This window comes from Somniosus microcephalus, chromosome 10, assembly GCF_052327205.1.
Source record: "Somniosus microcephalus isolate GS21.2 chromosome 10, FLI_Smic_1.0, whole genome shotgun sequence".
In the NCBI taxonomy this organism is placed as follows: Eukaryota; Metazoa; Chordata; class Chondrichthyes; order Squaliformes; family Somniosidae; genus Somniosus; species Somniosus microcephalus.
The window spans coordinates 142857642-142879233 of record NC_140996.1 but is presented as its reverse complement, the minus strand read 5'-3'; positions in this window follow the sequence as shown (position 1 = coordinate 142879233).

Sequence of the window (21592 nt, the reverse complement as noted above, 5' to 3'; positions counted from 1 at the left end):
GAGTTTTGTGCACCAGGACCCCCAGATCCCTTTGTACTTCAGTACTTTCCAGTTTCCTGCCATTAAGATAATAACTTGCTCTAGGATTTTTCCTGCCAAAGTGCATAACCTCACACTTTCCAGTATTGTATTCCATCTGCCAAATCTCTGCCCACTGCTTAGCCTGTCTATGTCCCCTTGCAGGTTTTTTATGTCCTCCTCACTCACTACTTTCCCTCCCATCTTAGTATCATCTGCAAACTTTGATATGTTACACTCGGTCCCCTCCTCCAAATCGTTAATATAGATTGTAAAGAGTTGGGGACCCAGCACTGACCCCTGTGGAACACCACTAGTTACTGATTGCCAGTCTGAGAATGCACCATTTATCCCAACTCTCTGCCTTTTGTTAGATAGCCAATCCTCTATCCATGCCAGAATATTACCCCCAATCCCATGATTTTTTATCTTAAGCAATAATCTTTTGTGTGGCACCTTGTCAAATGCCTTTTGGAAGTCTAAATACACTACGTCCACTGGTTCCCCTTTATCCACCCTGATATGCCTATCAATTAGTCCAATAAAAGGCGACGAGTTAAGAACGTAACTAAAGGTTTTTATTGGCTAAATAACAGAGCCCACCCTCGTGGGTGATCCGATCCAACAGGGAGGAATACTAGCCAGTCAGCTACCTTTATACCTGGGCAGGTAATGGGCGGAGTCGGAGGTGGTCAGCCCAGGTATAACAGTGCGACAAGAGGCGACCTCGTGTAGTGATGTGACAGTGAGAACAGTGAGAACAATATACAGTGATAACTATAACAGTGGTTTACCACATTCACCCCTTGTTTAGATTAGAGTCCGGCGGGGTGAAGTGTATTACCAGCTCTGGTATGTCAGTCTGTCCGGAGGCTTCGTTAGCCTCTCCGATCGTCGCAGCGGCGGTGTTACATTATCCGGTGTTAAAGCTGGTGTCTGCGTAGTCGGCAAAGGCTCGTGGGGTTCCGGCATGCCGTCTACCTCGGCTGGACTCGGGGGGGTTGGGAGGGGGGGGTGAGGGTGCGAGGTCTCGTAAGGAGACAGTGTCCTCCCGTCCGTCGGGGTAAGCCACATAGGCGTACTGGGGGTTGGCGTGCAGGAGGTTCACCTTCTCGACCAGGGGGTCCGTTTTATGGGCCCTCACGTGCTTTCGCAGCAAGACGGGTCCCGGAGAGGTCAGCCAGGTTGGTAGGGTGGTTCCCGTAGTCGACTTCCTGGGGAAGACAAACATTCGAGCATGGGGGGTGGTGTTAATGGCAGTGCAAAGTAGTGACCGGATGGAGTGCAGCGCAATCGGGAGGACCTCTTGCCAGCGGGAGGTTGGGAGGCCCTTAGACTTTAAGGCTAAGAGGGTGGCCTTCCATACCGTCGCGTTCTCTCTTTCCACCTGGCCGTTCCCTCGGGGGTTGTAGCTGGTGGTCCTGCTTGCTGCAATACCCCTCTCCAATAGGAACTGACGGAGTTCCTCGCTCATGAAGGAGGCGCCCCGGTCACTATGTATATAGTTCGGGAACCCGAACAAGGCGAAGAGTTTGTTCAGGCATTTAATGACCGTGTTACTGGTCATGTCTGGGCAGGGGAAGGCAAAGGGGAAACGGGAGTACTCATCAACGATGTTGAGGAAGTACACATTACGGTCGGATGACGGTAGGGGCCCCTTGAAGTCGATGCTCAGACGCTCGAAGGGGCGGGTGGCCTTGATCAGGCTTGCTCTGTCCGGCTTATAGAAGTGCGGTTTGCACTCAGCACAGATCTGGCAGTTCCTGGTCATGGTCCTGACCTCCTCGATGGAGTATGGCAGGTTGCGGGCCTTAATGAAATGGTAGAGTCTGGTGACTCCGGGGTGGCAGAGGTCATTGTGGAGGGTCTGAAGTCTATCACTTTGCGCGCTGGCGCATGTAATGCGTGAAAGAGCATCAGGGGGGTCGTTCAGTTTACCGGGCCGGTACAAGATCTCATAATCATAGGTGGAAAGCTCGATTCTCCACCTCAAGATTTTGTCGTTCTTGATCTTGCCCCTCAGCTTGTTATTAAACATGAAGGCAACCGAGCGTTGGTCGGTGAGGAGGGTAAATCGTTTGCCTGCCAAGTAGTGCCTCCAGCGCCGTACTGCCTCCACAATTGCCTGGGCTTCCTTCTCGACCGACGAGTGTCGGGTCTCGGGGCCCTGTAGGGTCCTTGAGAAGAAGGCTACCGGCCTACCCTCCTGGTTAAGGGTAGCGGCTAGGGCGAAGTCGGATGCATCGCTCTCCACTTGGAAGGGGATTGACTCATCCACTGCGTGCATTGTGGCCTTGGCTATGTCTCCCTTAATGAGGGAGAAGGCCGCGCACGCCTCTTCCGTGAGGGGGAAGGATGTGGTTTTCAGGAGGGGTCTGGCTTTGTCCGCATAATTGGGTACCCATTGGGCATAGTAGGCGAAAAGCCCCAGGGTTCTCCTAAGTGCTTTTGGACAGTGGGGGAGGGGTAGCTCCATGAGGGGGCGCATTCTTTCGGGGTCGGGGCCGATGACTCCGTTCTCTACTACACAGCCAAGGATGGCAAGGCGCGCTGTGTTAAACACGCATTTCTCCTTATTGTAGGTGAGGTTCAGCCGTTGGGCCGTACGGAGGAATTTCTCCAGATTCACGTCATGGTCCTGCCGGTTGCGGCCGCAGATGGTGACGTTATCGAGATAGGGGAAAGTGGCCTGTAGTCCGTTCTGGTCAACCATCCGGTCCATCTCCCGTTGGAAAACCGAGACCCCGTTGGTGACACCAAAGGGGACCCTAAGGAATTGGTAGAGGCGGCCATTCGCCTCGAAGGCGGTGTACTGGCTGTCCTCCGGGCTGATGGGGAGTTGGTGGTAGGCCGACTTGAGGTCGATGGTCGAGAATACGCGGTATTGTGCAATCTCATTGACCATGTCCGATATGCGGGGGAGGGGGTATGCGTCCAGCTGGGTGTATCTGTTTATGGTCTGGCTGTAGTCGATAACCAGGCGATTTTTGTCGCCGGTCTTGACTACCACCACCTGGGCACGCCAGGGGCTGCTGCTCCCCTCAATAATGCCCTCTTTCAGGAGTCGCTGCACCTCAGAGCTAATGAAGGCTCTGTCCCCAGCGCTGTACCGCCTGCTCTTAGTAGCGACAGGTTTGCAGTCGGGGGTGAGGTTAGCGAACAGGGAAGGTGGCGGTACCTTGAGGGTGGATAGGCTGCAGGTGTTACGCGGTGGGCGGTTTAACTTTCGCTGGTTGTCGACTGTGAGTGGGGGGAGGGGTCCACCGTATGCTAGGGTTACACTTTGGAGGTGGGATTGGAAGTCCAGCCCTAGTATGACGGCAGCGCACAGCTGGGGGAGTACGAGGAGTTTAAAATTTTTATACTCTGTCCCTTTAACCGACAATGTCACGACACAGTAGCCGCTGATGTCTGTGGCGTGCGACCTCGATGCCATCGAGATGCGGCTGCGCGTTGGCAGGACGGGGAGGGAGTAGTGGCTCACCGTGTCTGGGTGGATGAAGCTCTCCGTGCTTCCGCTGTCGAACAGGCAGGTCGTGGCGTGGCCGTTGACTTTGATGTCCATCATTGAGCTGGCCAGGTGGTGCGGGCGGGCTTGATCCAGGGTCACGGAAGCTAGGGTGTAGATGAGCGCGTCGTTGTTATGACAAGATGGCGGCGAAGATGGCGGCCCCCGTAGTTCACATGAGGCTCTGTTTAAATCGTTTGCCCCGCACAAAGATGGCCGCCCCTGCTGTTCCCATGAGGCTCTGCAGGCTTCGGCTGCCCCGCACAAAGATGGCCGCCCCTGGTTTTCCCATGAGGCTCTGCAGGCTTCGGCTGCCCCGCACAAAGATGGCCGCCCCTGGTTTTCCCATGAGGCTCTGCAGGCTTCGGCTGCCCCGCACAAAGATGGCCGCCCCCAGGGTTCGCATGAGGCACTGCTGGCTTCTGAGGATTTGCTTCTGCAGGCCTTGGAGAAGTGGCCTTTCTTGAGGCAGGTTTTGCAGGTCGAGTTTTTGGCTGGGCAGCGCGACCTCGGATGCTTCTCCTGGCCGCAAAAGAAGCAGCCAGCGGCCCGATCGGGGTTGCCTGATGTCGGGGCCGGTACCGGGGCTAGCGGGCCCGGTCGGATCCGTGATGCAGACGCTGAGGTAGGTCCCGGGGGCAGCGCTGTGAAGGGTGGTGGGGTGGGGGTCGGGCCCGAGTCCCAGGGTCGCGAATAGTACCTGGCAAACGCTTCCTGGTCTTGCTGGGTGGCCTCTAGGGTGAGGGCGAGGGCTTCGGCCTTGTCCAGGTCTATGTCCTTAGCTTCAAGCAGTCTTTGCCGTGTGTAGTCGGAACGTAGGCCTCTCACCAAGGCGTCGCGGACATTGTCTTCCATGTTCGCAGTAGCCGTCACCGCTTTAAAGTCACAGTTCCTGCCGAGTTGTCTCAGCGCTCGTGAAAATTCAGCTATCGATTCTCCTGGCTGTTGCTGGCGAGATCTTAAGAGATGCCTAGTGTACATGTAGTTTACCGGGCTCCGGTACTGCTGTTTCAGTAGGTTGATGGCGTCGTCATACGTAGTCATGTCCTGGATGAGTGTATATACTCTCGGGCTCGCTTGGGCTTTCAGGACTCTTAGTTTGGATCTCTGAGGGACGACGGCTTCCTCCAGGTACGATTCGAAGCAGTCCAGCCAGTGTTTGAAGTCGTTGGCTGAGTTTGGTGCCTGTGGGTTTAGATCCAGGTATGGTGGTTTCAAGGCTTGCAGCCAAGCCGGCTGGTGTGGCCCGTTGTCTGGAGGCTGCTGTTGCTGTGCTGCTGGGTGAGCTCCTTGCTGTTGTTGTTCATTATCAGACATCTTTAAAATTTAGTCAATAAAATTGATATGCCTATCAATTAGTCCAATAAAAGGCGACGAGTTAAGAACGTAACTAAAGGTTTTTATTGGCTAAATAACAGAGCCCACCCTCGTGGGTGATCCGATCCAACAGGGAGGAATACTAGCCAGTCAGCTACCTTTATACCTGGGCAGGTAATGGGCGGAGTCGGAGGTGGTCAGCCCAGGTATAACAGTGCGACAAGAGGCGACCTCGTGTAGTGATGTGACAGTGAGAACAGTGAGAACAATATACAGTGATAACTATAACAGTGGTTTACCACACACCCTATATGTTACTTCCTCAAAGAACTCCAGCAAATTTGTCAAACATGACTTCCCCTTCATAAAACCATGCTGGCTTTGTCCTATTAAATTATGATTATCCAAATGTCCTGTTACTGTCTCCTTAATAATGGACTCCAAAATTTTACCTACCACAGATGTTAGGCTAACTATAGTTCACTAACTCCATTACCGGGAATTTCCTCAGAGGTTCTCCCAATTGACCACCATAACTTTGGCGGAAGATCCGCAGAAACCCCAATTAAGCTTTCATTTGCCAATTTCTCGCCGAAGTTACAGTGGCTGATCGGGAGAAACCTCAAGGAAATTCCTGGTGTGTATCTTACAAGATGTGCTTCCACTCCCCCAACACAGCGCTGTCCAATACGTTAGCCACTAGCCACATGTGTCTAATTGGAAATCCAGATGTGGATAATTGCATTACTGATTAGTAAATAAAAATGAGTAAATCGACACCATCATTGGGCATGTGATCTCAATACTCATATTCACACAGCATATGCATGTCTGTCTACCTTAACCGTTTTATGCATTTATTGGTAAAATTGTAGTTGAAAAACAGAGCGTGTAGTGTTTTTTGATCACTCAGTGCTTTACTTCCTTGCTTACGTGTTAAGTGTTTGTTAAGTACGTATCCACACTTGAAGTACCTTTACTTGTACTGTGTGATTGTATGCAAGGCATTTTCCACTAAAGTTAGTGTATGTGGCTAAAACAGTGTCACCGTAGGAACGCCCGTGACTAATCAAAAAGTTTTATTGGACAACACTACCCTCACAAGAATAACTTGCCTGCAGAATCTTTACACCACTTCCTCCACTTAAAAGGGGGAGGAAGATACCAACAGATCTATTGCATCAACTATCTGATGGCACCTAAGAAATATCCATCAAATGCGATATTTCATCTAATCTTGTTACAGAAGAAAACTTGTGTACAATGCCTGTGAAAGGCAGGGGACCAGAGGAAGCACCCCTGTCTCCAGAACGCTCAATACCTACAAGGAGCAGGCCATGGAGCTGGTGGGAAGGCACTTTGCTCATGCAGTGAAAAAGGACATGATTGATGGAACAGAGCAGGCTGACCGTTAGTGGATGCAGACCTAGACTGTCATCATTGCATCCCTGTGAAGCTAGAAGCTCTGTCTCCTTAATCCAAGGGGCTTATGCCCTCCTGTTCTTAGCTTGTAAGTCCTTTCCTACAAATTCATCACAGCAACTGGGGGCAGAGGATGATTAAGAGGAGGAAGGTGATGAGCAGCTGCAGGAAAGAAAATGATTCCTTGTCGATGATGATGATGACCATGGCAGATGATTAAGAAGATAATGAGAAGATGCCAAGGATGAGGCCACATAGGGGTCCCTGAGCAAGATCCTGCCTCATGCTCCTCTGCCCCAATGCCCTTGATGTCATGCTCCGCATCACTTGCTTTCTCACTCCCACCCACCAGCTCAGATATCGTTACCTGGGGACAATTACATAAGATCTGATTCAGAGGAATGGGCAGTGCATGAGATGCCAACATTCCAGTAGAAGCAGAGGACAAGACTACTGATGCCTTCGGAATCATGGGCCCTCACCTACAATGAATATTTGAGGAACATTACAACCTACATGCAGGCACTTAGATCAATGTCCAATGGTTATGCAGCAACAACGGTTACTCTGCAGTCTACAGCCATTCTTTTAAGGAATGTAATGGCAGCTTTTGGGTAATTGCAATCTGTGACAGCCCCCACCTGAGATGTGACCTAGAGCTAGACTGCTGCTCTACTGGCAGTAGAGAACAGATTAGACAGCACCCTTTATACTGGCTTTTAACGACTGAGGCCAGGGACACAGGCGTGGGCAGGGGTGGGGGGTGGTGGTGGGGGTGGGGTGATGCAGTCCACAGTCCCTCAGAGATTTCAGAGTCTGATATCTGCCATTCGACCAGCAAACCCGCTGATCAATAGACACACAAATCCAGGTCACAATAGAATAGAGATGGCAAGAGTAAACCTTCCTTCTAAGGATAGCCCGGCATCTGGCCTTTCCTCTCAGAGAATCACTAGGCTACCCACGCACAGCAGCGGTTCCTTGCCAGGTCTAAGCTGCCATGACAGGAGTGCATCCTAAGTCCCATGAGTCTTTTGCACTGTAAGGGCAACCAATCACCTCTGACGATACTGGCCTTCAGGTTGCGTTTCATGGAAGTGCCAGCACAGGAGAAAAAAGGCCCGTTTAGCCACCTAGGTGAAGCACAGTCTGTTGAAAGAACAGGATGGCTTACATTCACTTCTGAGTTCCTTGTAATAAAGAAAATTGGAACTTAGTTTGTGCACAGTCATTCATTTATATTATGTAGATTTGCATGGTTATGTAGGACCAAACAAGTTTGATGTGATGTTCTATAATGGACAGTGGATTGAAAGAGTCTAAATAAAGCAAGTAGCATTTAAATAAGGCAATCCCTTGCCTTTTAAGGACCTGTTAAAGTAACAGAAGCTAAGGACTACATCCTTGTTCAAGCAGTTATCTTTTATAATTAAACTTGCACAGAACCTGCACAGAATTGCAATACGTCAGAAGGGATCCAATGTGGGGTTTAATTAAGTATTACACTGTTGAAAGTAGATTATAGCAGCTGAAGAGTTTAGCCTCTTTAAGCAGATTTATTGTTTTTATTGTGCAGAATATTGAATTTCTGACCTATATTTAACGGATGGCTAAGGCAGTGAAAGAGACATGGACATTGAGTACAAATACAATACCCTGCAACACTAACACATTGAGTCTGATAACTGAAAGGAAAGTAAACTGCTGCCAGAAATCATAACAGATGGCCTTTCACATGAAATGCACAATATTGCTTTGAAGCCAACAGTTGTGGTGTCATTTATCTTTGTTAGTAAAACTCACAGTTAAGAATCAGCTTCAATATAAAAAAAAATGAAAAATAAAACAAATTGCAAGTGAATTATTGCCTGGGATGTTATTCCCAAGGGATAGGTTATAGATTTATTATAAAGTTATGTTCTCCACCTGGAACAGTTCTCATCAGCATTTTTGACTCTGAGAAACCACAGTGGCTCGCTTTAACATCTAGACTGTGGGATAGCCCTAGATCATAGTTGCTGCTTTAGTCAGTGAGGTTGACCTGGGGGGTAACTGCACATAATGCCCCCAGCCAGAATCTGACAAAATACGGTCGGCCGCCCATTTTACACTTCACCCGATTTTACTCTCCATTGACTTCAATGGAATGTAAATTTGGGCAGGGCGGGGTGTAAAACGGGTGACCGAACTGATCCAGTCAGTTCTCCGCCCAGCGGGTAAGGTTAAAATTACCTCCCGAGTATCAATTAGTAGAGGTACAACTCCTTTGCTGTCTGAAGAGTTGTTTACTGAGCTACGCCTGAAACAAGGTTTATGGTAATTTTTATCTGGCATGACTTCTTGGACAGTTGCGGCAATCACACACAACAATTCCTGTCAAATACTGCAGTGAAAATCTTGTGTACATTACTACTTCAATAACCTTGAACAAACCGAAGTTAAAATTAGATTTTGGATACAAACCGAGGCAGGCCACTTTCCCTGGAAACAACAGCTATCTCCAGGCAATATTTAACTCACTTCTCCCACACAGACAAAAGAATTGTTTTCAGATGCAGCTAATATATTTAAACTTTGCAATATATTGGGAAGTTTAAATATATTATAACATTCATATAAAAAGATATATGGGCCAATTTTGATGAGTTTTCCTTCAGGCAAAACCCATCCTCCAGGCACGATGTGAGGATAAAGATAATGGAGACATGCTTCTCAAGGTCGCTGACCTCTTACTGTTGCCCTATATTTTCCAGGGCTTCCTAAAGGAGGAGTGGAGGGGTGGGAGGTTGCTGGGATGGCCCTGGGCCTACACTAGGTCTATGTTCATCGCTATCATGTGAATGAGGTGGAAGAAAGCATTCCTGATCTCCAGCTTATTTCTCCTAACATTATGGCCAAGGGGCACCCGGAAACTGGCATTGGACTCATGCCAGGAACTTCCCTCCGATCAGTTGGCTTAAGGGAGCCTGCAGCAAGCTGAAGAAGGTACCAGAAGATAAGTTTTAATATTGGCTACTACTCTCCAGCAGCAGCCAGAAAGCCTGGAACGCAACGGCCAAAAATTGATCTATATGTCTCTCAGGCCTGAAACTTTACCCAAATTTCCTTTCCCTTTTGCTGGAACTAGGCCTGGGATAGGAAATTCTGGTACACCTGGGCCGAGGCAGACAAAGCGTATATGGACTGTGCTGTTCCTGTTCAGCACCAAGTGTGGGGGGGGCTAGGGAAATCAACTCCATAATTATAACGATTATATGGTTTTAAGCAAGATGGACCTCTGCTATAATCACAGTCCTGTCTGCCTATTTAGATGGATGTTGAAGATTCAATGGTACTAATGGAAGAAAAGCAGACAGACTTCTCCTTGTATCCTACTCAACATTTACCCTGTCAATATCCACATTAAAAACAAATTAACTGCTCATTCATTCCATTGCTGTGCATCCAGCATTGCTGCTACAGTTAACAGCTGTATTTGCCTACACAGCAGCAGTTATAACACTGCAAAAATTGTGTGAACTGCTTTGAGATGTTTTGACAAAGTCAAGATACAGTTCAAATCCAAGTATAACTTTTATATTTTCAGGTAATCTAGAAATGGTATGAATATAATAAAGGCAATATTGTAAAATAAAATTATACCCACAATATTTGAAATTGGTAGAGTATTTCAAGCATTACCTCCAAAAGCATGTGTTGATCAGCTTAGTCACCGGCATTAAATGCCATAGAATGAGATACGAAAGAGATTATTAAGCAGAATATAGAGATAAAAAGTGCATTCCTGCAGTTAAACAAGCAGCTCAGAGCTGTTGTAGATGACAAAGGTTTGGAAACTGGTGGTCGTGGAGGAAGCAAACCATTTGATATGCTGGCCTACAACAGAGCCTGATGTACAAATATATACAATCTGTAATAAATAAACAAAGTCTATAATTCAGCTCTTTCATGTCTGCTTTGAGAGTGCATCACTTTCTCTATTATATAATTAAAGCATAATCACTGTTCCCAAACACAATTATTTGCAAGTCCTTGGGGATCGGGGGAAAACTCTCCAGTGGCTGGAGTCATACATGACACAAAGGAAAATGCTTGTAGTTGTTGGAGGCCAGTCATCTCAGCGGCAGGACATCGCTGCAGGAGCTCCTCAGTGGCAGTGTCCTAGGCCCAACTATCTTCAGCTGCTTTATCAATGACTTTTCCTCTATCAGAAGGTCAGAAGTAGGACTGTTTGCTGATGGTTGCACAATATTCAGGTCCATTCATGATTCCTCACATAATGAAGCAGTCCAGGTTTGTAAGTAACATTCGTATTACACAAATGCCAGACAATGACTATCTCCAACAAGAGAGAGTCTAACTATGTCCCCTTGACATTCAATGGCATTATCAATCGCCAAGTTCCTTGCCATCAACATCCTGGAGGTCAAAGAGTGCGATTGAAATGGAGTGTACTTAAACAGAGTGTTTTATTTGGGAATTTGGAAAGAGTGGGAAATTCTGGTGAGTATTGGGTAAGTAATAGAAGTAAAAAGTGAAATTTAGTTTAACATTTTGATTTTAACCTAGAACTTTAAAAACTATAGTTAACAAAAGCTGCCTGCCAGTGGCAGTTAACGATCAGTCAGCTGTAAGTGTTTGTCTTGAAGAGGTGCGAATCACCTGGAGCAGGGGAGCTGAGTCAACACTTGTAAATTGGGTGAGGCTCATAGAGTATAAGAGTAAACAGGTCTGCAGAGCAGGGTTAAAATGGAGTGTACTTAAACGGAGGGTTTTATTTGGGAATTTGGAGAAGAGGGGGAAGGAGTTGCTGCTTTTTGCCTACACTACTTGTAGTGCTTTGTGTTACAGGTAGATATTTAATTACAGTACCCATAACTTAATCTAGATCAAGTAAGTAGTCAAGAAACTCCACTGTAAGCTAAGTTGCCTAATTACAAATGTAATTAAATTTAATGAAATAAAACAAGGTCATATAGAGATGGCAGTGCAGGTGGTGTGCCACAACTGCAGCATGTGGGAGTTTGTGGAGAGCATTGTGATCCCAGACAACCACGTTTGCAGTAAATGGTTAAAAGACATCTCCTCATGGCTGGAGGAGAACTTGGAGTGGGAGGGGGAGGATCCAGTTGTCATGGTCCACGTAGGAACCAATGACATAGGTAGAACTGGGAATGAGGTTCTGCTGAGAGAGTTTGAGGAGCTAGGATCGAAATTAAAAAGCAGAACCTCAAAAGGTAATAATCTCTGAATTGTTACCTGAGCCACGTGCAAATTGGCATAGGGACAAACAGATTAGAGGTTTAAATGCATGGCTCAAAGAGTGGTATGGGAGGAAGGGATTTCAATTCATGGGGCACTGGCACCAGTTCTGAGGAAAGAGGGAGCTGTTCTGTGGGAAAGGTTCCACTTAAATTGGGCTGGGACCAGTGTCCTGGCAAACCAAATAACTAGGGCAGTAGACAGCGCTTTAAACTAATGAAGGGTGGGTGGGAGGATTCAGGAAAGAGTAAATTTAAAAGCAGTGAGAGAAATGTCAAGGCTCTAGGGCAGAGTAGGGTTTTGGGTAAAAAATAAATAGAGTGGGTAAGGAAGGGACAGAGACAGAGACAATAACAAAGGTAATAAGGCATCAGTGACTAAGGTGACATCAGGGAAAAATAGAAATAAGTCAAAGCTAAAGGCACTATATCTGACTGTGCAAAGCATTCACAACAAAATAGATGAATTAATAGCACAGACATTAATAGGTTTGATCTAATAGCCATTATGGAGACGTGGTTGCAATGTTGGGAAGGTTGGGAACTAAATTTCCAGGATACTTAACTTTTAGAAGAGATAGGCAAAATGGAAAAGGAAGCCCTGATAAAGGAGGAGATAAAGACAGCAGAGAGAAAGGATCACAGCTCTGAAAATCAAAAAGTAGAATCAGTTTGGGTGGAGCTAAGAAATAGCAAGGGGCAGAAAACATTGGTGGGAGTTGTTTATAGGCCCCCAAACAATAGTAGTAATGTAGGGCAGAGCAAAACTCAGGAAATTAGAGGCAGATGTAACAAGGGTAATACAGTAATCATGGGAGACTTTAATCTACATATAGACTGGGCAAAGCAAATTTGCAGTAATAGTGTGGAGGACAAATTCATGGATGTATGCAAGATAGTTTTCTAGATCAGTATGTTGAGGAACCAACTAGGGAACAGGCTATTTTAGATCTAGTATTGTGCAATGAGAAAGGGTTAACTAATAACCTTGTAGCAAAATAGATAAGGGGGAACCAGTGGATGCGGTGTATTTGGATTTTCAGAAGGCATTCGATAAGGTGCCACACAAGAGGTATTAAACAAAATTAGGGCTCATAGGATTGGGGGTTATATACTAACATGGATTGAGGATTGGTTAACGGACAAAAAACAGAGAGTAGGAATAAACGTGTCATTTTTGGGTTGGCAGGCTGTAACTAGTGGGGTACCATAAGAATCAGTGCTTGGGCCTCAGCTATTCACAATCTACATCAATGATTTGGATGAGGGGACCAAATGTAATATATCCAGATTTGCTGATGATACAAAGCTGGGTGGGAATGTAATTTGTGAGGAGGATGCAAAGAGGCTTCAAGGGGATATAGACAAGCTAAGTGAATGGGCAAGAACATGACAAATGGAATATAATGTGGAGAAATGTGAAGTTATCCACTTTGGTAGGAAAAATAGAAAAGCAGAGAATTTTTTAAATAGTGAGACATTGGGAAATGTTGCTGGTCAGAGGGACCTGGGTGTCATAGAAACATAGAAGATAGGAGCAGGAGTAGGCCATTCGGCCCCTTGAGCCTGCTCCGCCATTAAATGAGATCATGGCTGATCATCCAAATTCAGTACCCTGTCCCTGTTTTCTCCCCATATTCCTTGATCCCTTTAGCCTTAAGAACTATATCTAACTCCTTCTTGAATATACTTAATGAATTGGCCTCAACTGCCTTCTGTGGTCAAGAATTCCACAGGCTCACCATTCTCTGGGTGAAGAAATTCCTCCTCATCTCTGTCCTAAATGGCTTACCCCTTATTCTTAGCCTGTGACCCCTGGTTCTGGACTCTCCTGCCATCGGGAACATCCTTCCTGCATCTAGTCTGTCTAGTTCTGTTAGAATTTTATAAGTTTCAATGAGATCCCCTCTCATTCTTCTAAACTCTCGCAAATATAAGCCACTCGACCCAATCTCTCGTCACATGTCATTCTTGCCATCCCAGGTGTCAGTCTGGTGAATTTTCGCTACACTCCTTCCATGGCAAGAATATCCTTCCTCAGGTAAGGTGACCAAAACTGCACACAATACTCAAGATGTGGTCTCACCAAGGCCCTGTACAACTGCAGCAAGACATCCTTGCTCCTGTACTCGAATCCTCTCGCTACGAAGGCCAACATACCATTTGCCTTCTTAACCGTTTGCTGCACCTGCATGCTTACCTTCAGCGACTGGTGCACAAGGACACCCAGGTCTCGTTGCACATCTCCTTTTCCAAATCTATTGCCATTCAGATAATAATCTGCCTTCCTGTTTTTGCCACCAAAGTGGAAACCTTGCATTTATCCACATTATACTGCATTAGCCATGCATCTGCCCAATCACCCAACCTGTCCAAATCATACTGGAGTTTCTCTGCATCCTTCACAGCACACACGCCCACCCAGCTTTGTGTCATCTGCAAACTTGGAGATATTACATCTAGTTCCTTCGTCTAGATCATTAATATATATTGTGAATAGCTGGGGTCCTAGCACCGATCCCTGCGGTACCCCACTAGTCACTGCCTGCCACTCGGAAAAAGACCCGTTTATTCCAACTCTTTGCTTCCTGTCTGCCAACGAGTTCTCTATCCAAGTCATTACCTTACCCCCAATCCCATGTGCTTTAACTTTGCATGCGAATCTCTTATGCAGGACCTTATCAAAGCCTTCTGAAAGTCCAAATACACCACATCCACTGGTTATCCCTTATCTATTCTACCAGTCACATCCTCAAAAAATTCCAGATCAGTCAAGCATGAATTACCTTTTGTAAATCCATGTTGACTTTGTCCGATCCTGTCGCTGTTTTCCAAGTGCTCTGCTATTACATCTTTTATAATGGACTCTAGCATTTTCTCCACTACCATGTCAGGCTTACTGGTGTATAATTCCCCATTTTCTCTCTACCACCTTTTTTAAATAGTGGGGTTACATTAGCTATCCTCCAATCCATGGGAACTGTTCCAGATTCTATAGAATTTTGGAAGATGACCAGCAATGCATCTACTATTTCTGGGGCCACTTCCTTAAGTACCCTAGGATGTAGATTATCAGGCCCTGGGGATTTATTGGCCTTCAATCCCATCAATTTCCTTAACACCATTTCCCTACAAATACTGATTTCATTCAGTTCCTCCCTCTCATTAGACCCTATGTTCCCTGACATTTCTGGGAGGTTATTTGTGTCCTCCTTTGTGAACACAGAACCAAAGTATGTATTTAATTGGTCTGCCATTTCTTTGTTCCCCATTATAACTTCCTCTGACTTCACCAATCTTTTTCTCTTTACATATCTACAGAAGCTTTTACAGTCAGTTTTTATGTTCCCTGCAAACTTGCTCTCAAACTCTATTTTCCCCCTCTTAATTAATCCCTTTGTCCTCCTTTGCTGAATCCTAAACTGCTTCCAATCCTCAGGTTTGCTGCTTTTTCTGGACAATATGTCCTCTCCTTGGGTCTTATGCTATCCCTAATTTCTCTCGTTAGCCATGGTTGAGTCACCTTTTTGGTTTTATTTTTATGCCAAACAGGGATGAACATATTCTGTAGTTCATCCATGCGATCTTTAAACATTTGCCATTGCCTATCCACCGTCAACCCGTTAAGTAACGTTCCCCTATCCATCGAAGCCAAGTCACGCCTCATACCATCGTAGTTTTCTTTATTTAAATTCAGGACCCTAGTCTCTGAGTCAACTACTTCACTCTCCATCTTAATGAAGAATTCCATCATATTATGATCACTCCTCCCCAAGGGGCCTCACACAACAAGATTGCTAATTAATCCTTTCTCATTACATATTACCCAGTCTAAGATGGCCTGATCTCTAGTTGGTTCCTCGACATATTGGTCCAGGAAACCATCCTGTACACATTCTAGGAATTCCTACTCCATGGTATTGTTACTAATTTGGTTAGCCCAATCTATATGTAGATAAAAGTCACCCATGATAACTGCTGTGCCTCTATTGCACGCATCTCTAATTTCCCATTTAATGCCATCCCCAACCTCAGCATTACTGTTTGGGGGTCTGTATACAACCTCCACTAATGTTTTCTGCCACTTTGTATTTCTCAGCTCTACCCATACAGATTCCACATCATCAGAGTTAATATCCTTCCTTACTGTTGTGTTAATCTCCTCTTTAAACAGCATTGCTACCCCACCTCCTTTTCCTTTTTGCTTATCCTTCCTGAATATTGAATACCCCTGGATGTTGAATTTCCAGCCTTGGTCACCCTGGAGCCATGCCTCCATAATCCCAATTATATCATATCTGGTTACATCTATTTGCACAGCTAATTCATCCACCTTATTATGAATGCTCTTCACATTAAGACACAAAACCTTCAGGCTTGTTTTTTTTAACACCCTTAGTCCTTTTAGAATTATTATTTACTGTGACCCTGATTGATTTACACTCTTGATTTCTCTGCCTTCCAGTTTTGCTTTTCTCCTTCCTGTGTTTTGCTTCTATCCTTGCTTCCCTTTCCTCTGTCTCCCTGCACAGGTTCCCAACCCCCTGCCATTTTATTTGAAACCCTCCCCAACAGCACTAGCAAACACTCCCCTGAAGACATCAGTCCCGGTCCTGCCCAGGTGCACACCGTCCAGTTTGTACCAGTCCCACCTACCCCAGAACCGGTTCCAATGCCCCAGGAATTTGAATCCCTCCCCCTTGCACCATTCCTCTAGCCATGTATTCATCTGAAATATCCTTCTATTTCTACACTGATTAGCACATGGCACTGGTAGCAATCCTGAGATTACTACCTTTGAGGTCCTATTTTTTAATTGACTTCCTAACTCCCTATATTCAGCTTTTAGGACCGCATCCCATTTTTTACCTATATCGTTGGTGACAACTGGCTGTTCACCCTCCCCCTCCAGAATGCCCTGCAGCTGCTCTGAGACATCCTTGACCCTTGTACCAGGGAGGCAACATACCATCCTGGAGTCTCGTTTGCGGCCTTACAATAGAATCCCTTATCAATAAAGCTCTCCCGCTCTTTTTCCTCCCATCCTGTGCAGCAGAACCACCCATGGTGCCAGGAAGTTGGCTGCTGCTGCCTTCCCCCAATAAGCCATCTCCCCCAACAATATCCAATATTTTGTAACAAAGGCCAACATACCATTTGCTTTCCTAATTGCTTGCTGTACATGCTTGTTAATTTTCAGTGATTCGTGTACAAGGACAAACATATGTTGGCCTTTACTCCATAAGGATTTGAGAATAAGAGTAAAGACATCTTACTGCAATTATATAAGGCCCTGGTGAGACCACACCTGGAGTATTGTGTACTGTTTTGGTCTCCTTACCTAAGGAAGGATATACTTGCCATAGAGAGAGTGCAGCGAAGGCTCACCAGATTGATTCTTGGGATGGGGGTATTGTCCTATGAGGAGAGATTGAGTAGACTAGGCCTATATTTTCTAGAGTTTAGAAGAATGAGAGATGATCTCATTGAAACATACAAAATTCTTACAGGGATTGACAGGGTAGATGCAGGGAGGATGTTTCCCCTAGCTGGGGAGTCTAGAACCAGGGGACACACTCGGAATAAGGGGTCGGCCATTTAGGACTAAGATGAGGAGAAATTTCTTCACTCAGAGGGTGGTGAATCATTGGAATTCTCTACCCCAGAGGGCTGTGGAAGCTCAGTCATTGAGTATATTCAAGACAGAGATCGATAGATTTTTGGACATTAAGGGAATCAAGGGATATGGGGATAGTGCAGAAAGTGGAGTTGAGGTAGAAGATCAGCCATGATCTTATTGAATGGCAGAGCAGGCTCGACGGTCCCAGTGGCTTACTCCGGCTCCTATTTCTTATGTTATATTCTTATTAACCAGAAACTCAACTGTACCAACCACATAAATGCTGTTACTGCTGGAGCATGTCAGAAGTTAAGTATTCTGTGGTGAGTGGCTCACCTCCCAATTCCCCAAAGCCTCTCCTATCATGTACCAGGCACAAGTCAGCAGTGTGATGGAATACTCCCCACTTATCTGGGTGGGTGCAGTTGCAACAACACTCAAGAAGCTCATCATCCAGGACACAGCAGTCTACTTGATCAGTACCTCATCCACTCTCCTAAACATCCACCCCTCCACTACTGGCTTAACATGGTTGCAGTGTGTATTACCCACAGGATGCACTACAGCAACACACCAAACAATTCCCACCAACTAGAAGGACAAGGGCAGCAGTTGCATCAGAACAGCAACACCTCAGAGCTCCATTCCAGGTAGCACACCATATTAATTTGGATATATCTAGATATTCTTTTATCATCGCTGAGGAAAAACCTGGAACTCTGTACCCAATAGCATTGTGGGTGTATCTACACCATATAGGCTATAGTGGTTGAAGAGAATGGCCCACCACCATCACCTTCTCAGGGCCATTGGAGATGAGCACTAAATACCAGCCTTACCAGTGACACCCACACCCCAAGAATTAATCAAAATTACAGCACTAGGGGAGATCTACTAGTCCTTCAAATAATTCTGTATTACAGATTTTACTGGGAGAGGTTTGTTGTGCTAAATGTTTCCAAACAGGATCACTTTAGGTGTTCAATTTTAATTATATTTGTATTTGGCATAACATTTGTCTCATTAAAAGATCTCCTTCCTTGAAGGAACATGTGCGGATCTTCTGCTACCTTACCCAATGGCTATTCTTCGAAATGTGAGATTATTCACCAATATAGGGAAGGAGGCATTACAGCTGAGCCCAATGCTCACCTGATGTCCATACAAAAGCACTTTTCCACCAGGAGTTACTGAATAGAGATCAGGAACCAAACAAATTTATCTCCTCCATAGCCGGGGCCTGGAGGCTCATGCTTGCACCTCTGCCAAAGTTCACGCAGCATGGACTCAGGACTGAACCTGGGATATTCATGATCTTGTATCACACTACATGCATTTATCCAAGCTGTCTATGGTGGATTTAAACAGTCTAGAGTGGATATTTACAGTCTAGAGTATTTCGTCACATACACAAATGTGCCACATAAAGTGTTACTCAGAAAACATATACCCCATTTGCCTGGATTCTGTAGTGTGGTAGCCTACTAGTTAAGGTACTGAATTCACAACCCAGTTGCTGTTAGTTCAAATCTCACTATGGCAAGTTATGAAATTGAATTAAATAAATCTGGTAATTTCAGGGCTGGCATTAGAAAAAATAGCCAGGGAAGATTCTAGATTTTCAACTGGTTCATTCATGTCCTTCAGGGAAAGGAGCCTGTTAGCCCTACCTCATGTGCCCTACATAAGGCTCCAGTCTCACACTATATGGTTGACTCTTAATGTCCTCAGAGCAACTACGGATGGGCAACAAAAACTGCTTGCTCCAAGAGTAAAGAATGTGGAGGATGGAGAGAAAGCGAGTATGTACACAGTAAATAGTAAGGAACTCCAGATATACACAATTTTCCTTACTTTGCATTGATATTTTTGGAGTCTTTTTGTCCTTATCCAAGTGATACATGTTAGCCTTGGGAACAGAAAACTCTGCATTTTTGCATCCAGTGTCAGCATAAAGCATTCCTAGTTCATGTATCACATTGGTTATATACAGAGTAAAGCCCCCTCCGCATTCCTCCAACTATATCAGTGACACTTCCATTCTCTTCATTAGTCACCTTTGCAAATCTGACTGTCAATTTAGTGCCAATTTCTGGCAAATTATGGCCCATTTGATGGAGAGCCATATATATATTGGGAACTGGGTGAGACAACACATTTTACAATAATCCTTAAAACTGTCTGGGAAGAAAGCATTTGTAGGCTGGATTTAAATCCAAGATTCAGCGGTAAAAGGATAATGAGCCAAACTCTTGTCCCTTTATTCTGCACTAGCTGAAGTGCCCGGCGGTGCCGAGGGATTTTTGAGGGCATGTTGTTGTTGGAAGAGAGAGAGAGAGCGACTGGGGGGGGAGAGCGCGACTGGGGGGAAGAGAGAGAGCGACTGGGGGGAAGAGAGAGAGAGCGCAACTGGGGGGGAAGGGGGGGGAGGGAGGGGGGGAGGGGGAGGAGAGGAGGAGGGGGGAGGGGGAGGAGAGGGGGGAGGGAGGGGGAGGAGAGGGGGGGGAGGGAGGAGGGGGAGGGGAGGAGGAGGGAGGGGAGGGAGGGGAGGGGGAGAGGGGGGGAGAGGGGGGGAGGGGTGGGGGAGGTGGGGGAAGAAGGGGGGGAGAAAGGGAGGGGGGAGCCAGCAGACCCTCTCCCCTCTGCCGGCGATGGCTCCGCTGAGCTCCGTGCCACCCCACGCACTGACATGCCGAGCGCAGCACCCCGGTCAGCCCGAGCCCCGCCCTCCCGAGGCTGGGCCTGAGGCGGCTTGAGACGGCCGATTGCAGCTGGCCGGGCCTGGTTGCCTTGGAAACCCTCCTCCCCTCTCGATCTCCGGGACCGGGCCTGAGCAGCTTGAGACGGCCGATTGCGGTTGGTGAGCCCGGTTGCCGGGGTAACCCTCTCCACTCCCCCTCCCTTCCCGAGCCCCCCCCCCGCTAACCTGCTCGCTTCCCTCTGGCCGCGCTCTGTGTGGAGGTGCGCGTGCGCCGTGCAGCGCGAGGAGCTTGCAGTGAGCCCAGCCAGCCTTTACCAAGATGGCTGGCCGCTGGTTCGGAATCAGGCCCAGCGGGGGGGGGGGGGGCGGGGGGGTGAGGGGTGGGAGGAGCTTGCCACAAAACAATTGCCTAGGGTCCAGCATGGCTGGCAACAGACGCCTAGGCTTCGGGGCCTACCTGCAAAAACGGGGAAAGGTAGGAAAATTAATGAGATTAGATAAAAGATTTAGAAACGAATTAACTTTTTTAAAAAACAATATGTGTTTTAAAAGCAACTTTTTTTTTAAAGACGCAGAAAGCGGGAAAAAGAAATGAAAAATTTGGAATCAAGATGGCGGCGACTCACCTCGGTTCAGAACGATAAGGCCCGCCCACACACGCACCGATTGGTCGACCGTCAGGTCACCGAAGCGTAGGACTGGTCAATCGTCCCGTCACTCGACTCTAGGAGGGCCTGCCCGCACGCGCCAGGAACCCGCCCTGCCACACTGCGATTGGTCGACCGTCGGGTCGCTCGACCTCGACGTCACTCAATGCTAATGAGCAGATAATGAGTGGAATTTTGAACGTTTTTTGGATACCGTGGGCACAATTTTTGTCTCACCGAAACATAAATACGCTTATGACCGTTCTGGAATCGTAAGCTTTCTTTTGATGTAACACACGTGTAGGTACGCTCTATAACTTTTGATTGTATAGCCGGACAGAGAGACAGAAAGACAGACAGAGAGACATACCATTTTATATATACAGATGATTTTACAGGTTTTGTGTCATATACCAACCACAGCAAGCTTGTTCCACCAGAAAAAGGTTACTTTTCTTGCACTTTGAAGATTAGACAATTAAACACCATAATTGTATTATAGACAGATGTGGTTGACAGCATTATCCAACTGGGCCAGGAAGTGTCACTGTGATGGCTAAGGGCCATATCCCTTGGTTTTATCATTTATATATATATAAAAAAAAGTACATTTTTGTTTTGGAGAATAATCGTGCTTAAAGTGAGGGATATTATTCTGGGAATGGAGCACTTCTACTTTTGCTACAGCACCAATGACTCGAAGGCTATGTGCAGAATGAGGCTCCCTCTACTTTGTCCAATTAATAAACATTGACACTTCATAATCTCCAGAGAGAGTGCAGGGATTGCCCCATTGTTTCAGCAATCACCATCAAGCTTTTAGTTCTTAACCTTACAGTTCTATTGTGATCCTAGGTATTTATCTATGAATACATAATTCCTTACAAAATAACATAGATCTCTATTGCTCTCACTTATGTTGAGTTTTTCTGAATGTATCTCTCCTCTCTTTTATTTATCAATGTACTTATTGCGGTAGAGTTTCCACTTTGGGTGGAATCGCCGATTCTGGGGCAAATTGCGCCCATTTTGAAAAGTGATTTCCCACCCACCCCACCCCACGTTTCTGCTCAACTCATTTGCATATCGCTGAACACA